The sequence below is a fragment of the Pteronotus mesoamericanus genome, unplaced genomic scaffold, assembly GCF_021234165.1.
Source record: "Pteronotus mesoamericanus isolate MK-2021 breed Mesoamerican mustached bat unplaced genomic scaffold, CSHL_Meso_final contig_263, whole genome shotgun sequence".
In the NCBI taxonomy this organism is placed as follows: domain Eukaryota; kingdom Metazoa; phylum Chordata; class Mammalia; order Chiroptera; family Mormoopidae; genus Pteronotus; species Pteronotus mesoamericanus.
In genome coordinates this window covers 10,313,618-10,327,729 of record NW_026555112.1, presented here as the reverse complement: position 1 = coordinate 10,327,729, position 14,112 = coordinate 10,313,618, and the positions used below count along the sequence as shown (strand labels likewise).

General features: G+C 42.9%; 1 pseudogene; it reads left to right on the top strand.

Annotated features, from left to right (window-relative positions):
• The first annotated feature begins 7,439 nt into the window (after positions 1–7,439).
• Positions 7,440–7,972, top strand: LOC129071278 (ferritin light chain-like; annotated as a pseudogene).
• The last annotated feature ends 6,140 nt before the right edge of the window (positions 7,973–14,112 follow it).

Sequence of the window (14,112 nt, the reverse complement as noted above, 5' to 3'; positions counted from 1 at the left end):
GAATTTTTTATATTAAGCTATTGATGTGTAAGGACATATATTTAGAAGGAAAAGCTTTTATTATGGCTAACCAAAGAAGAAGGGCTTTTTAAAAAGAAAAGTGTATCGGGGTTTCTTCAGAACAAATGGTATGACCCTGGGCTTTGTCCCTGGAGACGACATGTCTTTGAGGACAGTGCAAACTGCCTTGGGACTGACTGCCTGACTTCCGCCGCCCTGTCCACACCGGGCAGCCCTTACAAACGGGCTCCGGCCCGCTGTGGAGATAGTGATGAAACGCTCAATCACCTCACATTCATTTGGCACCGTGCACTTCCCCGGTATCATTTCTCTCCTTTGAGCTTTGTAGATGCTGCCGTGCTGCCTGCTAGTAACATTAACAGGAGTACAGTGTCTTATCTATGAGCAGTGGCCATTTTTAGCAAAAGCACTTGGCCTGGAAAGCTCCAAATTCACTAAATATACACACTCAAAGATTTCCTTTAGAACAGACTGACCAGATTTGCCTTTGAAAAACAACTGAAATAGAAACGTGTATGTGTATGCATGTGTGCATGCACTTGAGAGGAAAATCATGGAAATCCACCATTATAAAAAGCAGATACACTATGAAGAAAAACGGAATTGAGCTGGGTTCCTGCACTTCACAAGGTTGACTTTCTTCGTAATTACATTAATATTCTGTCAGGTACAGTGTGTGTGTGTTGCATCCTGTGAGCCCTGTTTACTGGCTATGCACCAAACACTAAACTCCTTTCCCTTTTCTTAAGGAAATTAGGGCAGGGCTCAGGGCAGCCCGGCCAGCTCGCCTCTCAGCTGAAGCTCACCGCCTCGGGCTCTGGCCGCAGTAAATTTCCCCTCTGCTGGCCTCAAAGGTTCAGGGAAAATAAAAACATCAGAAGCATCTCAGCTCAGGCAACGCTCCTTGTGAAACGTTCACTTTAATGACACTGTAATGTCGTGCCCCTTGGTGTGCCATTTTATTGTGAGACTTAATCAAAGGCAAAGAGAAATAAAGATGTCGGGCCGGGTGCAGGTGCTTCTTTGTTGGAGCGCCTTCCTGGGGGAGGGGGCGGTGGCCTGCAGGAGCGGTGGCTTCTGCACAAAGGCTCAGCTTCCCAGGGTCCTGGTGGTTGTTTTTACTCGAGGCCAGAGGTTTGGTCTGTGTCTGTGTGTGTGCTTTGTATAATTCCATATATATGGTCCCCAGGACTAAGAGAGAAAAGAATATATATATACATGGAGACATGGTGTGGGGGAGAAAGAGAGAGAGAAAATGCATCAGGGAACTTTCTACAGGTCTGAGTAGGCCCTGGGGTTGCATGTGCATGCAGTGGTATATGTGTGTATCCGTGCAGGTATGGTGGAGTATGGGGTTTGTGTGAGTGGTCTGTATGTATGCAGTATACTTGGAGGGAGGGGGGTGTTCATGTGTTCGTGGGGAGTGTTCATCTTCTGTGTACGTGCGTGTATGTGTGATGAGGGGGTATATATATGAGATATGTATTTGTATGTGTTGTCTGTGTTTGGTGTATAGGTGTGTGTGGTGTACATTCATGTTGTGATTTGGGTGTGTATTCGTGGTTTGTATGTGATGTGTTTTGTTTGCATGTGGCATAAGCACATGCATGTACTAGCATGTGTGCATGCAGTGGGTATGTGGGTACATGAAATATGCGCACATATGCCCATATATACATATGACCTCCCGAGGTCTTTCAGACCCTGGGAGTTGAATGTGTTTATTATATACAAGTGTATTATATTTGTGGGTACATGTGTCTATTTGAGCTGTCTGCAGCCCTGTGCATTATATCAGAGCCAACCATGGCTATTTAAAAGACAAGATAAAGCATTTAACTTAAGTGCAAAAAGCTCAGTGTGGTCATTCAGTTTGGTGACTTTTTGAAAAAGAAAGAGGAGAAGAAAAGAAAATTCCAAAGAACCTCAAAATTGGGGTTTTTACCTTGACATGGATGTTAGAATTTAAGGGGAGATAATAATTAATCACTCCCCTTATGGGTCCTGAACCATTGAGGAGATAGACCCAAATCAACAGAGTTGAAATGATCAGCTTTATTTACAATAAGGCTGCCTTGGAGAACTTGCCTTCGTCTCTAACCAGAATCGACTTCCAACCAGCACACCAGACCTCCCTCCAAAAGGTGGAGCTGCCTTATCGAGTTCAATGTCCAGAGGGGCAAAGAATGGATACGTGGTGAGGATAAGCTGCTGGGAAAAGAGAGACCCCAAGGGACTGGACTTCCACACACCATGACTCTCTTCCCAGCGGGGAAATGGGGCAGAAGAAAGGACAGAGGATTCCTCCCCAAGTTTTTCATTCTTCCGCAAGGTGGAAGTTCCTACTTTATGAATCAAAGCCAAAAGAAAGAAAAGAACAGGAGAAAGAAAACACGTTCTCTTATGCTTCTGAAGATTTTTCTCTCTTAAACCACCAGAGTGAAGCATCCAGGCTGTGGTCAAGCAAAAGTGTGTGAGGAAACTGTGGAGTTCCTGTGGGGGAAGAGATCAGCGCTGACCAAGGCGCCCTTGTGAGCCCTTCCCCAGACCCATCACCAACCCTTTGTGCGGCATCCTGAGATCACTGGTGTGCACTTTCGCTCTTGCCTTTAAACAGATAACACCAATTCAGTAAATAACTCCAGCGGGCCACAGATTCCACTCCTGATTCTAGTTTCCTCTTTAATCATGTGCGGCAATATCAGGAAAGTCCATTTCCTTCCTCTTGCATGTCTGCACATTATTGTGCCCCTCCCATCGGGTAAAACTTGTCACCTGTCCTACTCCTGGCTCATCCTTCTTCAAACTGTAAGTTGCCATACATCTCATTGGATGGCAGGAGGAGTCTGTGTTTACTACCTGGATGGGTTCCGGCTCATGTGGTTCTTCCGTCCACACTATCAGGACCCCTGCAGCTGGCCAAGCAGTCGCTGACTTAGACCCTCCCTGCACTGGGTTGTCCCAAGGTCTAGATAGGAAACTTGTTTGGCAATGGTTCAAAGCCAAGCCCTCCAGTCCACTGCTGCTGGCAAAATTCCAAGGCTTTGCCTCTTTCTAAGGTCTACATTTATTCCTCAATTGGTTTTTTACTCAGAAATCTTCAACTTCAAGATGCCAGGTGCATGGACTTTAGGGAGCAAGAAAGGCAAGTCTGTATTTGTTGGAGTTGGTGATCGGGACGCTGATACGACTGTTCCTAGAGCCATGCAGGCTCACTGCGCCCTCCTGTTTCTCCAGAACACCTCTCTTGTGCTGCTGCCTATTCTTTCCCACCACCAAGCCTAGGCCTTCATTGCCTTCCACCACCCATAACTGGGCCCCTTAGTACAAATCTTGGGTCCCCAACCAATCCAGCCTACATATAATTGCCATGTTTAGTGTTCTTGAAATTTTTCCTTTAAAATGGCAATCCCTTGGTCAGACAAATGTCACCCAAGAGGATTGAGACCAAATTCCTTATCCTATATACCATGATCTTCCACCATCTGGTCCCTTTCCAAATTTATCTCTATTTTCCCCAAATCCTCTACTCCCAACAAACTTGGACATAACAATTAAATCCTACCGTTCCACTTTTACACTACTATCACATCTTAAATAATTCGGAATTCAGCAGTAGGCAATCTTCCCACTGCCCTGGTTGGTCTCCCTTCCCACTGTGTGGTACATGGGAAATATATTGATTGACTCTCCTGTGGAGCGAAGCTCACTCCACTGCTGGCTGTTTCTCCACCTCAAACTGAACACCAGCACTTCAGCCTAGTGCCTAGATATCTAGCAAGTTTTCATGTCAAGTTAGCTTGAACATCAGACATGTAGATGCGATCGTTCCTCTGCACTTCAGCTCATGTGGGTTTGTCCTCAACAAATTGACGTAGAGCCTAGATACACCAAAGGGCTGGCCACAGAGGCAAAGGACCACCTCCTTGTGCTTCAACAACCTTCAGTCACCTCACAGACCCAATACCTCAGGAATCTGTTCTCACTAGTTTGACTCTAGTGAATTTAAGCAATGTTATTTTTGTTCAACACCATTGCAAACACAAGCCAATTATAGAAATTTGAGGACTGGAGGAGGCTCTGTAGTCCAAAAAAGTAGCACTTTGTGCTAATTCTGCAGGGAAAAGTGACTGTGCTGAACATGCACCCCACAGAATCAACACAGGAGCCTACATGTGCCATGAATATATATGTGTCCCTCTTTCACATGCAACCCTGGCATCAGACATGACACTGTGGGACCTCATCTGAGTGCCCAGCCCAGTGTCCTCTCTGTTGCAGTGCACAATTGCCATCCCACCTACTCCTCAGTGCTGCCTCTGGCGCGGAGCCCACAGTGAGCTCTCCCTCCTCTGGACCCACTGGACACCTGCATCATTTTCTGGGAATGTAACTTATGCAACCTTGTATCATCTCGTTGAGGATGGTGTGTGTGCATGTAGCTAATCAGTCTAATGGGATTATAAACCCTTGGACGACAGAGACCTTATCTCTTAGTCTTTGCATTTCTAGCACCCAGCCAGAGTAAATTCTGGGTTAACATGTGTGTTATCAATGAATAAATTTTAAAATATATATACAGTTCCTTGGAAAGACCCTAAAGTCAAGATGCCAAAAAAATGTTAGCATATCCTGTCCACCTAGAAAACGCCTGCTCATCCTTAATGATCCAGACCAAATGCCTGCTCCTCTTCAGTGTCGTTTAAACAAACACAGGCTCTCAGTGAGCCAGACAGGGATGCAAATCTTTTCTGCACCTCAACTGGCTGAGCGAGTTTGAATGACATGTTATTGAGGTTTGGTTTCTACTTCCATTAAATAGAAATAGTAATATTCACCTTAGAAGGCCATGATAAAATAAATTATAGACAGTGTCCATAACAAGGAGGGCATGGCACTAATGGTAACTGTTAATATTTTCTTCAGTGTCCTCTACTCTGTGCACCCATCACACACTGTCCGTGTTACTGCCAAGGTCCTTATGTAGCACATTGTGAATATTTGGGTCCACATCTGTCCACTCCACTGTGCTGGGAGCTTCTCAAGGGCAGAGATCACCCCATATGTATGAACACTTTTCTCAGGCTATGCTCTGTGCTAGTCCCTCCACATACATAAGATAATCCTCACAATCAACAATTATTCCCATTTTAAACATGTAGAATTTAACCCCTACAACAACCTACTGTTATCTCCATTCTAAACATGAGAAAATTGGCCTTGGAGGGTTTAAGAAACTTGCACACGAGTTCACACAGGTTCAACTAATAGGAGTGATCTCTGCACCTGTGTCGTTTCGAATCCAAGTCCCTGTTCTTCTCCTGCACTCTGTTGGGACCAGGGAGGTCTTGGCCATCCTTGCGCCACCCCTCCAACCTTAACTGGCATGTGAGCAGCATGAATTAACCTTTACAATGTGATTATTTAGTAAAGAAAGGGATTCTGAGTTCACATGCATGAATATCTGTGTTCCACCTTGAGATGATCCTACACCTGCAACAGTACATGAGACAGGACGGCAGCAGCCTAAACAACTGTTTCAGAAAAGGGCTCTAAATATACCAGCTTCCTGTTTCATAGGAGACACAGATTTAGCACATAAAGAAAAATCACCCCGCATGTCCTGAGGGAGGATGTTCATTGCAGCATTGTTTGCAGAGGCAGGAAATTGGAGTATCATCACTGGGGAAGTAGAGAAGCTGTGTATGATAGACGCTCACCCTGGGTACAGCCATGGGAAGAATGGGTCATAAGTGGGCAAATAACATGGGTTCTTCTTAAAGGCAAAATACTGAGTGAAAGAAGAAAGAAACGAAATGAGATTTAGAGCAGTACCATTTACACGGTACCATTTACATGGATGAAAAATGAGTGCATGCAAAGTATCGAACACATTTTGGGGATGTGGTTGGTAATAAGAGTGTGATTCAGGAGTTCAGCTGCCTGGGCTCAGATCCCAACCGTATTGCTTTGTAGCTGGGTAACCGTAGGTGACTTAACCTCTTTATACCTCAGTTCTTTCATCTATTAAGTGGGGTTAATAAAGGTGCTTAATTCATACGGTTATTTTGAGACTAAGTGATTATATATAAAGAGCTTAGAATGGAGTCTGGCAGGTAGTAAATTCTATACAAGTGTTATTATTACTTTTTTAAAAACATATACCAAAAAAAAGGTACTGGGTTGGCCAAAAAGTCCATTTTGGATTTTTGTAAAATAAAAGACACATTTTTTTTATTTTTGCCAATAACTTTATTGATTTGGATATTTGAGTATGTTGGCTATCTCTCTCTATTGGCTTCTAGTGGGTAGGTGCCAGGGGTGTTGCTAAACATCTTACAATGCATAAGACAGCCCCACAGCAAAGAATTATTTGGCCAAAAGGTCAATAGTACCGAGAAACTTTGCAAACCACTTTTGGCGCATTCAATCAGTCACAGCACCTTCTCCGTACACTGCACAAATCTTTTTTTGCATTTCAGTTGTGTTTTTACCTTTCTTGAAATAATAGAGCATAATAAGCCAAAAAATGTTGCATTTTTTTCATCTTCAATATTAAAATGGCTGCACAAAAATTCACCAATTTTGATAAGTTTTTTAAATGCACGCTCATATGACAGCTGTCACAATGCAATCTAACAAAATTGTTTTGAATGAAGTTAAGGGCAACTAAGCACTCTAGAGCCATCATATGGCAAAAAAAACTAAACGAACTTTTTGTCTAGTCCAAATACATACCAAACACATTAGAACAACTGCCTATAGGGAGCAGAATAGATATGAGATAGAAAGGAATAAACACAGACAAACAAGAGCAGCCTTACATGAAATAGCAATGTGAATCTACCATGAATTCAGAAGTGTGGTTAATTTAATTCTCTTCATTTTACATTTTTGTTATAAAAAAGAAAATCTTAACAATTTACTAGTCAAGCAGTTATCAACCATTTGCCTTACTAAATCAGTGAGTGATTATTTCCTGGTCACATTTGTGGTAAGTGATCATTCATTGTTCAAAAACCTCACCCTCAAATGAGGATCAACTTAAGATATGACTACAGCTAAGCCCAGCTGGCCCCAATACCCATTCTGAGTCAACACAGCCACTGGGTAATAAATACACGAGAATGCATTAAGTGCCTACTCTGTGAAAGACACTGAATTGGCAACATTGAAGCAAAAAATGTCACTCGTGTAAACTTTTCAACTATAAAATACTAAGTTTAGGGAGTGCCTTCAGGGGTCCTGTCTCTTGTGTTTGGATGGAATAAACCCAAGGAGCCCCTTCTTCCAGCCTCCTACCACCCTCCCACCTCTTTTTCAGTCACCATCTTCAAAACCATCTCAGCCATCCGTAGCCTCCAAGACCAGCCAACAAACACCGTTTTTTGAGTTTAAATCCTTATTGGCAAACAACCATGAGCTTCCAAATTCGTCAGAATTATTCCAAGGAGGTGGAGGCTACCATCAACCACCTGGTCACCCTGTATCTGCAGGCCTCCTACACCTACCTCTCTCTGGGTTTCGATTTCAACCAGAACGGTGTGGCTCCGGGGGGCATAAGCCACTTCTTCCACGAGCTGGCCAAGGAGGAATACAAGGTCAGGGTCGCCGAGCATCTTTTGAAGATGCAAAATCAGCACAGCAACAGCACCCTCTTCTAGGACGCACTGAAGCTGTCCCAAGATGAGTAGGGTAAAACTGGGATGTCACAGAAGCCACCGTGGTTGTGTATAAGAGCCTGAACCAGGCCCTTTTGCACCTGCAGGCCCTGGGGTCTGCCCACACAGACCCTGATCTCTGCGACTTCCTGGGGAACCACTTCCTGGGTGAGAAGGTAAAACTCATCGAGAAGATGGGCGGCCACCTGACTAACCTCTCCAGGCTGGCCAGCTCCCAGGCTGGGCTGGGCGAGTATCTCTTTGAAAAGCTGACCCTCAAGCACAACTAGGAGCCCTGAGGCTTTTGAGGGGCTCCACTGTGCTCGCTGGCATCTGGCTTTTGCCTGAGCCTCTCCCTAGAACCACCAGGCATCCTTTTAACCACCTCAGAGTCCTCACTCATGCTATGGGCCAAATGGAAACAATAAAGCTTTTGCAGGGGGAAAAAAAGTTTAAGGGTAAATTGAGTAGTATCAACTACAGCTGTTAAAAGCTATTCAGAACTTCTTGCAGAGGGAGTACTAGGGAAGACTCCACAAGAGAAGCAGGAAGTAGAGCTAACCCTATCAGCTGCTTGAATAACTTCCAATAGATCTCCGTAGTAAGAGATGCTTATGGAAACAACCTAAGGGTCCATCAATGAACAAAAATATGGAATGTTATTCAGCCATAAAAAAGAAGTAAAGCTTGCCATTTGCAATGACACAGATGGCTCTTGAAGGCATTGTGCTAAGTAAAATAAGCCATACGAAGACAAACGCCAAATCATCTCATGTGAAATCTAAAAAAATGGGGTGGGGGTGTAGATACAGAAAGAAGATCGGTGGTTGCCAGAGGGGTTTCAGGGTGGGGGATGGACAAAATAGTTGAAGAGGGTTGAAAGGTATAAACTTTCAATTATAAAATAAGTAAGTCATGGGGATATAGTGTACAGCACAGGGACTACAGTTAATAATACTGTATTGCATGTTTGAAAGTTGCTAAGAGAGATCTTAAAAGTTCTCATCACAGCCCATCATCCACGGCCATACCTCCTACAAAAAAGGCTGGAAAATACAGTCATTATTCCAAGCAGCTGTGGGCCCGTCTCACAACTAGGGATTCTATTACAGCAGGAGAAAAGGAGACTGGATTTGGGGGGATAATCAGCAAACTCAGCCACCCTATGCCTAAGTAAAATAATGTTATTTTATACATTCACTTCCCATCTTGAAATAACTATCATAGCATACTATACATTTTCCAAATGTTACTTTTTCTATTACTAGAAGAATAAAAAAGAAAAATAAAACTTGACTATTTCCAGTAATCAAAAAATATTTGGCATTGTGTTGGTGCTTTCACATTTGTTATGTTATTCAATTTTCACAACAAGGTATTATTAACACTTGGTGAAATTAAGATTTGCAGCTTAGAGCCTCTCTTAGTTTTCTCCCCTATGAACTGTATTTAACATAATTCTACTCCTCTTTGGAATCTATGAACAACCCCTCTTCAACCCTCCCTATGACCAAGAAGACCTTTTTTTCTCAAGCACTAGTAATTAAATCAGGATTTCACCAAGCATCTGTGGAAAGTGATTACCAATATTTGCGACATGGAACAGAAATTCCCAAATGTTTCAATCCTTGTTTTAAGTCATGAGTTCAAGTTATTCGTGCCCGTGATTAACGAGATATTTTATGTTACTGTATGCTGTTCAGAAGTACCTCATAATGCTATCACTTGCTCTAGTGCCACATAACATAGGAATGGATCTGCTTGGCTTCCACCCCAGGAAAACACCCAGCCTTCAGGATGTGCTCCAGCAAGTCCTCCTTCCTCTCCATCTGAACTATTTTCATCTGGTCACTGGACTTTCTTTGTTTTTTTTTCTTTTTTTCCCTCTTCTACCTCCCCTCAACCCCTTTACCCTCTGATAATCACCATGATGTTGTCTATGAGTTTTGTTTTGTTTGTTTGCTTGTTTTGCTTAATCCCATCACCTTTTTCACCCAGCCTTGCAACCCCCTTGCCCTCTAACAGCTCTCAGTCTGCTCTTGATCTATGAACCTATTTTGTTTGTCAGTCTGACATATGAATGAAATCAGATGGTACTTGTCTTTCTCTGACTGGCTTATTTTACTTAGCATAACGTTCTCCAGGTCAATCCATGCAAAGCGTAAGAATTCCTTCTTTTTTACAACCAAGTAGTATTCCATTATATAAATGTTGTATCACTGGAATTTTAAGGCCATTGTATTCACAATTGTAGCAAAAGATATTTATTGAGTGTTTAATATGTGCCGATGATCTGGAAATGATCTATGAGGTAGAGTGGATTGCTATGATTATTATTATCCCATTTCATGAATTAAAACACAGGGCCTGAGAAAGGTTAAATAACTTGCCCCAGTTCTCACAGCTAATATGTAGAAGAGCTGGGACTTGAACTTGCTTCTGTTTGATCAATTAGCTCATAATCATAACCTTCCTACAGTGAACCAGGTACTGGATGAGGTAATGGCAACACCGCAGGTGTTTAAGTTCCTGTCCTTGAGGGATTACAGTCCAATGGGGTAAACAGAAATGTGTCTTCGATTTTACCACACTGTGACACATTCTAGGACTAGCCAAAACCCATGGTCATTAGTGCCCATAAGGAAGAGTAGCTAATCCCACATTCAGAACGTAAGACCATGTGTTATCACCTATCGTCTATGTTTCTCTACCAGGGGACACAAGTCTCAGATGTCTTTGCTTTCTTAGCCCCTAATGCAATTTTTGACACATCTTAAGTGTTCATGAAGCCGTTCACACTATAAAACCAGCTCTGTACAACCCAGAGTGAAGAGTGGGTATCCTAAGAAATAAGGCAATGTAGGACTGAATCCACAGTTTCTAGCTAAGGTGTTACCTGCCCAGATTTACACTAATTTTACCTTTTGCCTAGTGGCATTTGAAGACATTTGAGAACTTGGATAGTTGGATAGAAAAATCCCATCATGAGTAGCAGCTGACTGTTTCTAATCCCTTGGGCAGCTTCTGGCAGGGAGGACAGACACTGGTCATGTGAACAAGGAAGCAGCCACATTGCGGAGGTTTCTTAGTGGTGGGAAGAGACAAGTCAGACTTCTAGAAGTCAGAACACTATCTCTAGTAACTGGCCCAGGAAGCCAAACAAAAGCCCCTATAACAATTGGCCCCAAATGGCCAAGACGTGATGAATAAGCGACAGCTTCGTAATTTTTGTCTGCACTTCCAATTTACGACCAACTAGGAAGAGCCAAATATACACCCATAACCAATCACATAAGATGTCCCACTTCTACTTAAGGGGCCTACAGCTTCCCGGTGACAACAAGCCTTTAATGTCTTGAAGCCCTATCTCCACTCCCTCCATCCTGCCCTTGCCAGCTATAAAGCTTTCCCACGTCTCCTCATGCCTTTGGGTCTACCAAATGCAAGTGAGAGTGGCTGACTCCCTTGCTATATAGGAAGCTCTGAATAAATAGCTTTTGCTTGTACTCATTTGATTGGTCTTCATTCTTGTCCACACTGGTCACCATGATTTTTCTCTGGGCTGTGTTAATTCTCTTTCATGTGCCACACCAGTCTGCTTCCCATAGTGATTTATATAGGTTTGTGTTTGGCTAGTCTTTTCATTTTCTTTTATTTTCTCTTATTTTATTTTATTTGTATCTCAGTTGGCATTCCAGCTGCAGGGAATTCTCAGTCTCTGTGTCTGAAATTTTTCATTGTGGTGATTTAAACTGATCAATCGGCTTCATCAATTGATCAATTGAATTTCTATCGCTTTTGCTAGTTCTATTCCAATTTGCCACTTCGGTGACCTGTCCTCCAGCCCTCTCAAACATCCGCTATTGCCTTCATCTTTGCTGCTGAAGAGACAACAAAAGAATGCAATATAATAAGAATCTCCTGACATCCTCTGAGACAGGCCCTATAATTAAACCTATACTGCAGACAAGAAGTCTGAGGCAGTTGGTCACAGTCAGGGTCCAGGGAGGAAGCTTAGCAGCGAAGTTGAAATTTACAGCAAAAAAGGGATCTGAATGGTTCTATTAAGAACACATCACAGAAAGATAGATGCTTAGGTACAAATGAAGAGGTGGGGGAAAAAGTTTTTAACTACCGAGTTGTCTTTCCAAATTTTTCCCACTTATGAAATGCTGGTATCTTTCATTTTAGAAGTTAGGGAACCATTAGTAATTCATTATATTTGCTTCCCACATTTTTGCATTAAGTTTCTGTGAAGTGTTATTCACTTGCCTATGGGAGAAGATGCCTGAAAAAGTCAAATTATTCTTTTTTCAACAGGACCTTAATTTCCCACCTCTCCTCAGCCCCCAAGGTCACTAGGACCATCTCTAAGCTGCCAACAGTAGGGCAGGCTTTGTTTCAAAGAGCGTGAGTTTGTATATTGTAGAAAAAGAAGAGGAGCAACCACTAAAAATGTTTGATTTAATGAGGCAGTTTGTACCTTGTGAAATGTACAAGTTATTAATAAATTGCATTTCTTCTTTTTTTATTGAGTACATTCCTAGTGTGCTGTTTTGGTTTATGTTTTATGATGGGTTCTATAGTTTCAGCGTTTGAATACGGTTTCATTAATCCAGTTTGTGCCTCTACCAGTAGGAACAGAGTCGCTTTCTAGACTTTGCACACACTGCCCTCTTCTGGTTGCAGTGACTTCTTTCCTTGCAAAGCTTAGAGAGAGCGAAATGGATGCCAAAAAAGAGAAGGGAAGGCTCCAGGAGCCCTGCGTGGTGGGGATTCCTGGTCTTCCCTGGGAACACAAGGCGGGTGCTCGAGGTAGTCAACAATCCTGCCCCACGAGAGGTGAGAGAGCTCTAACTTCTATAAAGAAAAAAGGAAGGCAATGGGAGGATGTGGTCACTGTCTGGATTCCAGGCATCCAACGAGAAATCTAAACACCTGATAATGTCAGCTGGGTGAACTTAATCTCACTTCAGATTGGTGCAGGGACTCCAACAGAACCTCGGTGGGCTCAAAGGAAAAAGTGTCACACCCCTAGTGCTTAGAGTGACTGCTAGAAACTAGATCCTGTTCATCTCCTGGATTTAATTAGCTCCCATCAAAGCAACTGAGTTATAAAATAAAATATATAGATTGCAATTTTTAAACGCTTTAGGAAGTGGTGGGCTCGACATTGAGGAAATTCTGGCTTCTCTAAAAAGAATAGAGGAAAGAGTATGTGATCATTGGTGCTGTTCACCGATATTTTCCATTCTTCTGGGTACAAATGAGGACTGCAGTTAGGTGTGGCCAGGCAGCTTGCTGTGACCAGTGAAGTGTGAGTGGAAGTTAAGCCTTAAAGAATTGGTGCAAGATTCGCCACTTTTCCTTCCTGTCCCTGCCACACGGTGGGCACACTACATACCGCCCACAGCCGAAATCCAGCCCACTTCCAGTTTTTATAAATAAAGTTTTATTGAAACACAGCCATGCCCATCCCTTTACCTATTGTTTGTGGCTCTTTGTGCATTGCAACAGCAGAGCTGAGTATCTGTAACAGAGTTCATGTGGCCCACAAAGCCTAAAATACGGCCCTTTACAGAAAAAGTTTGCCAGCCCCTGCTCTGAATGGTAGGGACCCTGAGAGAAAAAGTCATGGAGCACAGCCCATGTTAGGTTTGATGGACATGTAGCAGGAGAATGAAATACACCTGTGTTGTTTTAAGCCAAGGCGATTTTGAAGTGGTTTTGCTGCCCCGGGCATGGCCAAGCCTGCCCTGATTGACACACAAGGTGAACAAGGACCTGTAGCAAAAATAGAAAAAGAAAATCTGTATACCCAGAATCGAAAACATCTTGAAAAGAATCTCTCCAAACATTAATGATGCAAAATATGCAAATTCCATGTCATTGACATTGTTCTTTTAACAGGATGGGGAACAGCGTGATCCCCACATGCAAGTGAGGCTGTTTATCAGGTAAGCAAGACAAAGGCATAATATTTTGCCCTCTAATAACAAAATGAATTAATTTCCGTATCTATGGAAGGCCAGTCAGCTTATAATCAGACACTGGTTTGTTTTATGAGAGGAGTGAAGAGGCTCATTACCGCAAATCCCAGGCACACGTTGATAAATTCCCGAACTTGGGCTCTTATGAAACTCAGGAACACCCATTGGTTTCCACACTCCTTCTCAATCACTGAGCCAAAGGCAGCCGCCTGATTTGTGACCTTCAGCTGTCCACCATCCCTCGTAGATCATTTCCACCTAATAGAGCCTTAAAATTGTCATCATTTTCTTTATCTCAACATTTGAAAGAAATGTTAAAGATTGATCCACTACTGGGTTGGCTATTTTGCAACCTCCCCCAGCTGGTTAAGAAGGAAGTTGTTGTAAATAAATGAAGCTTTCCCGGATGTTTTAAATGGTGGCAATCACAGCAATCTCAG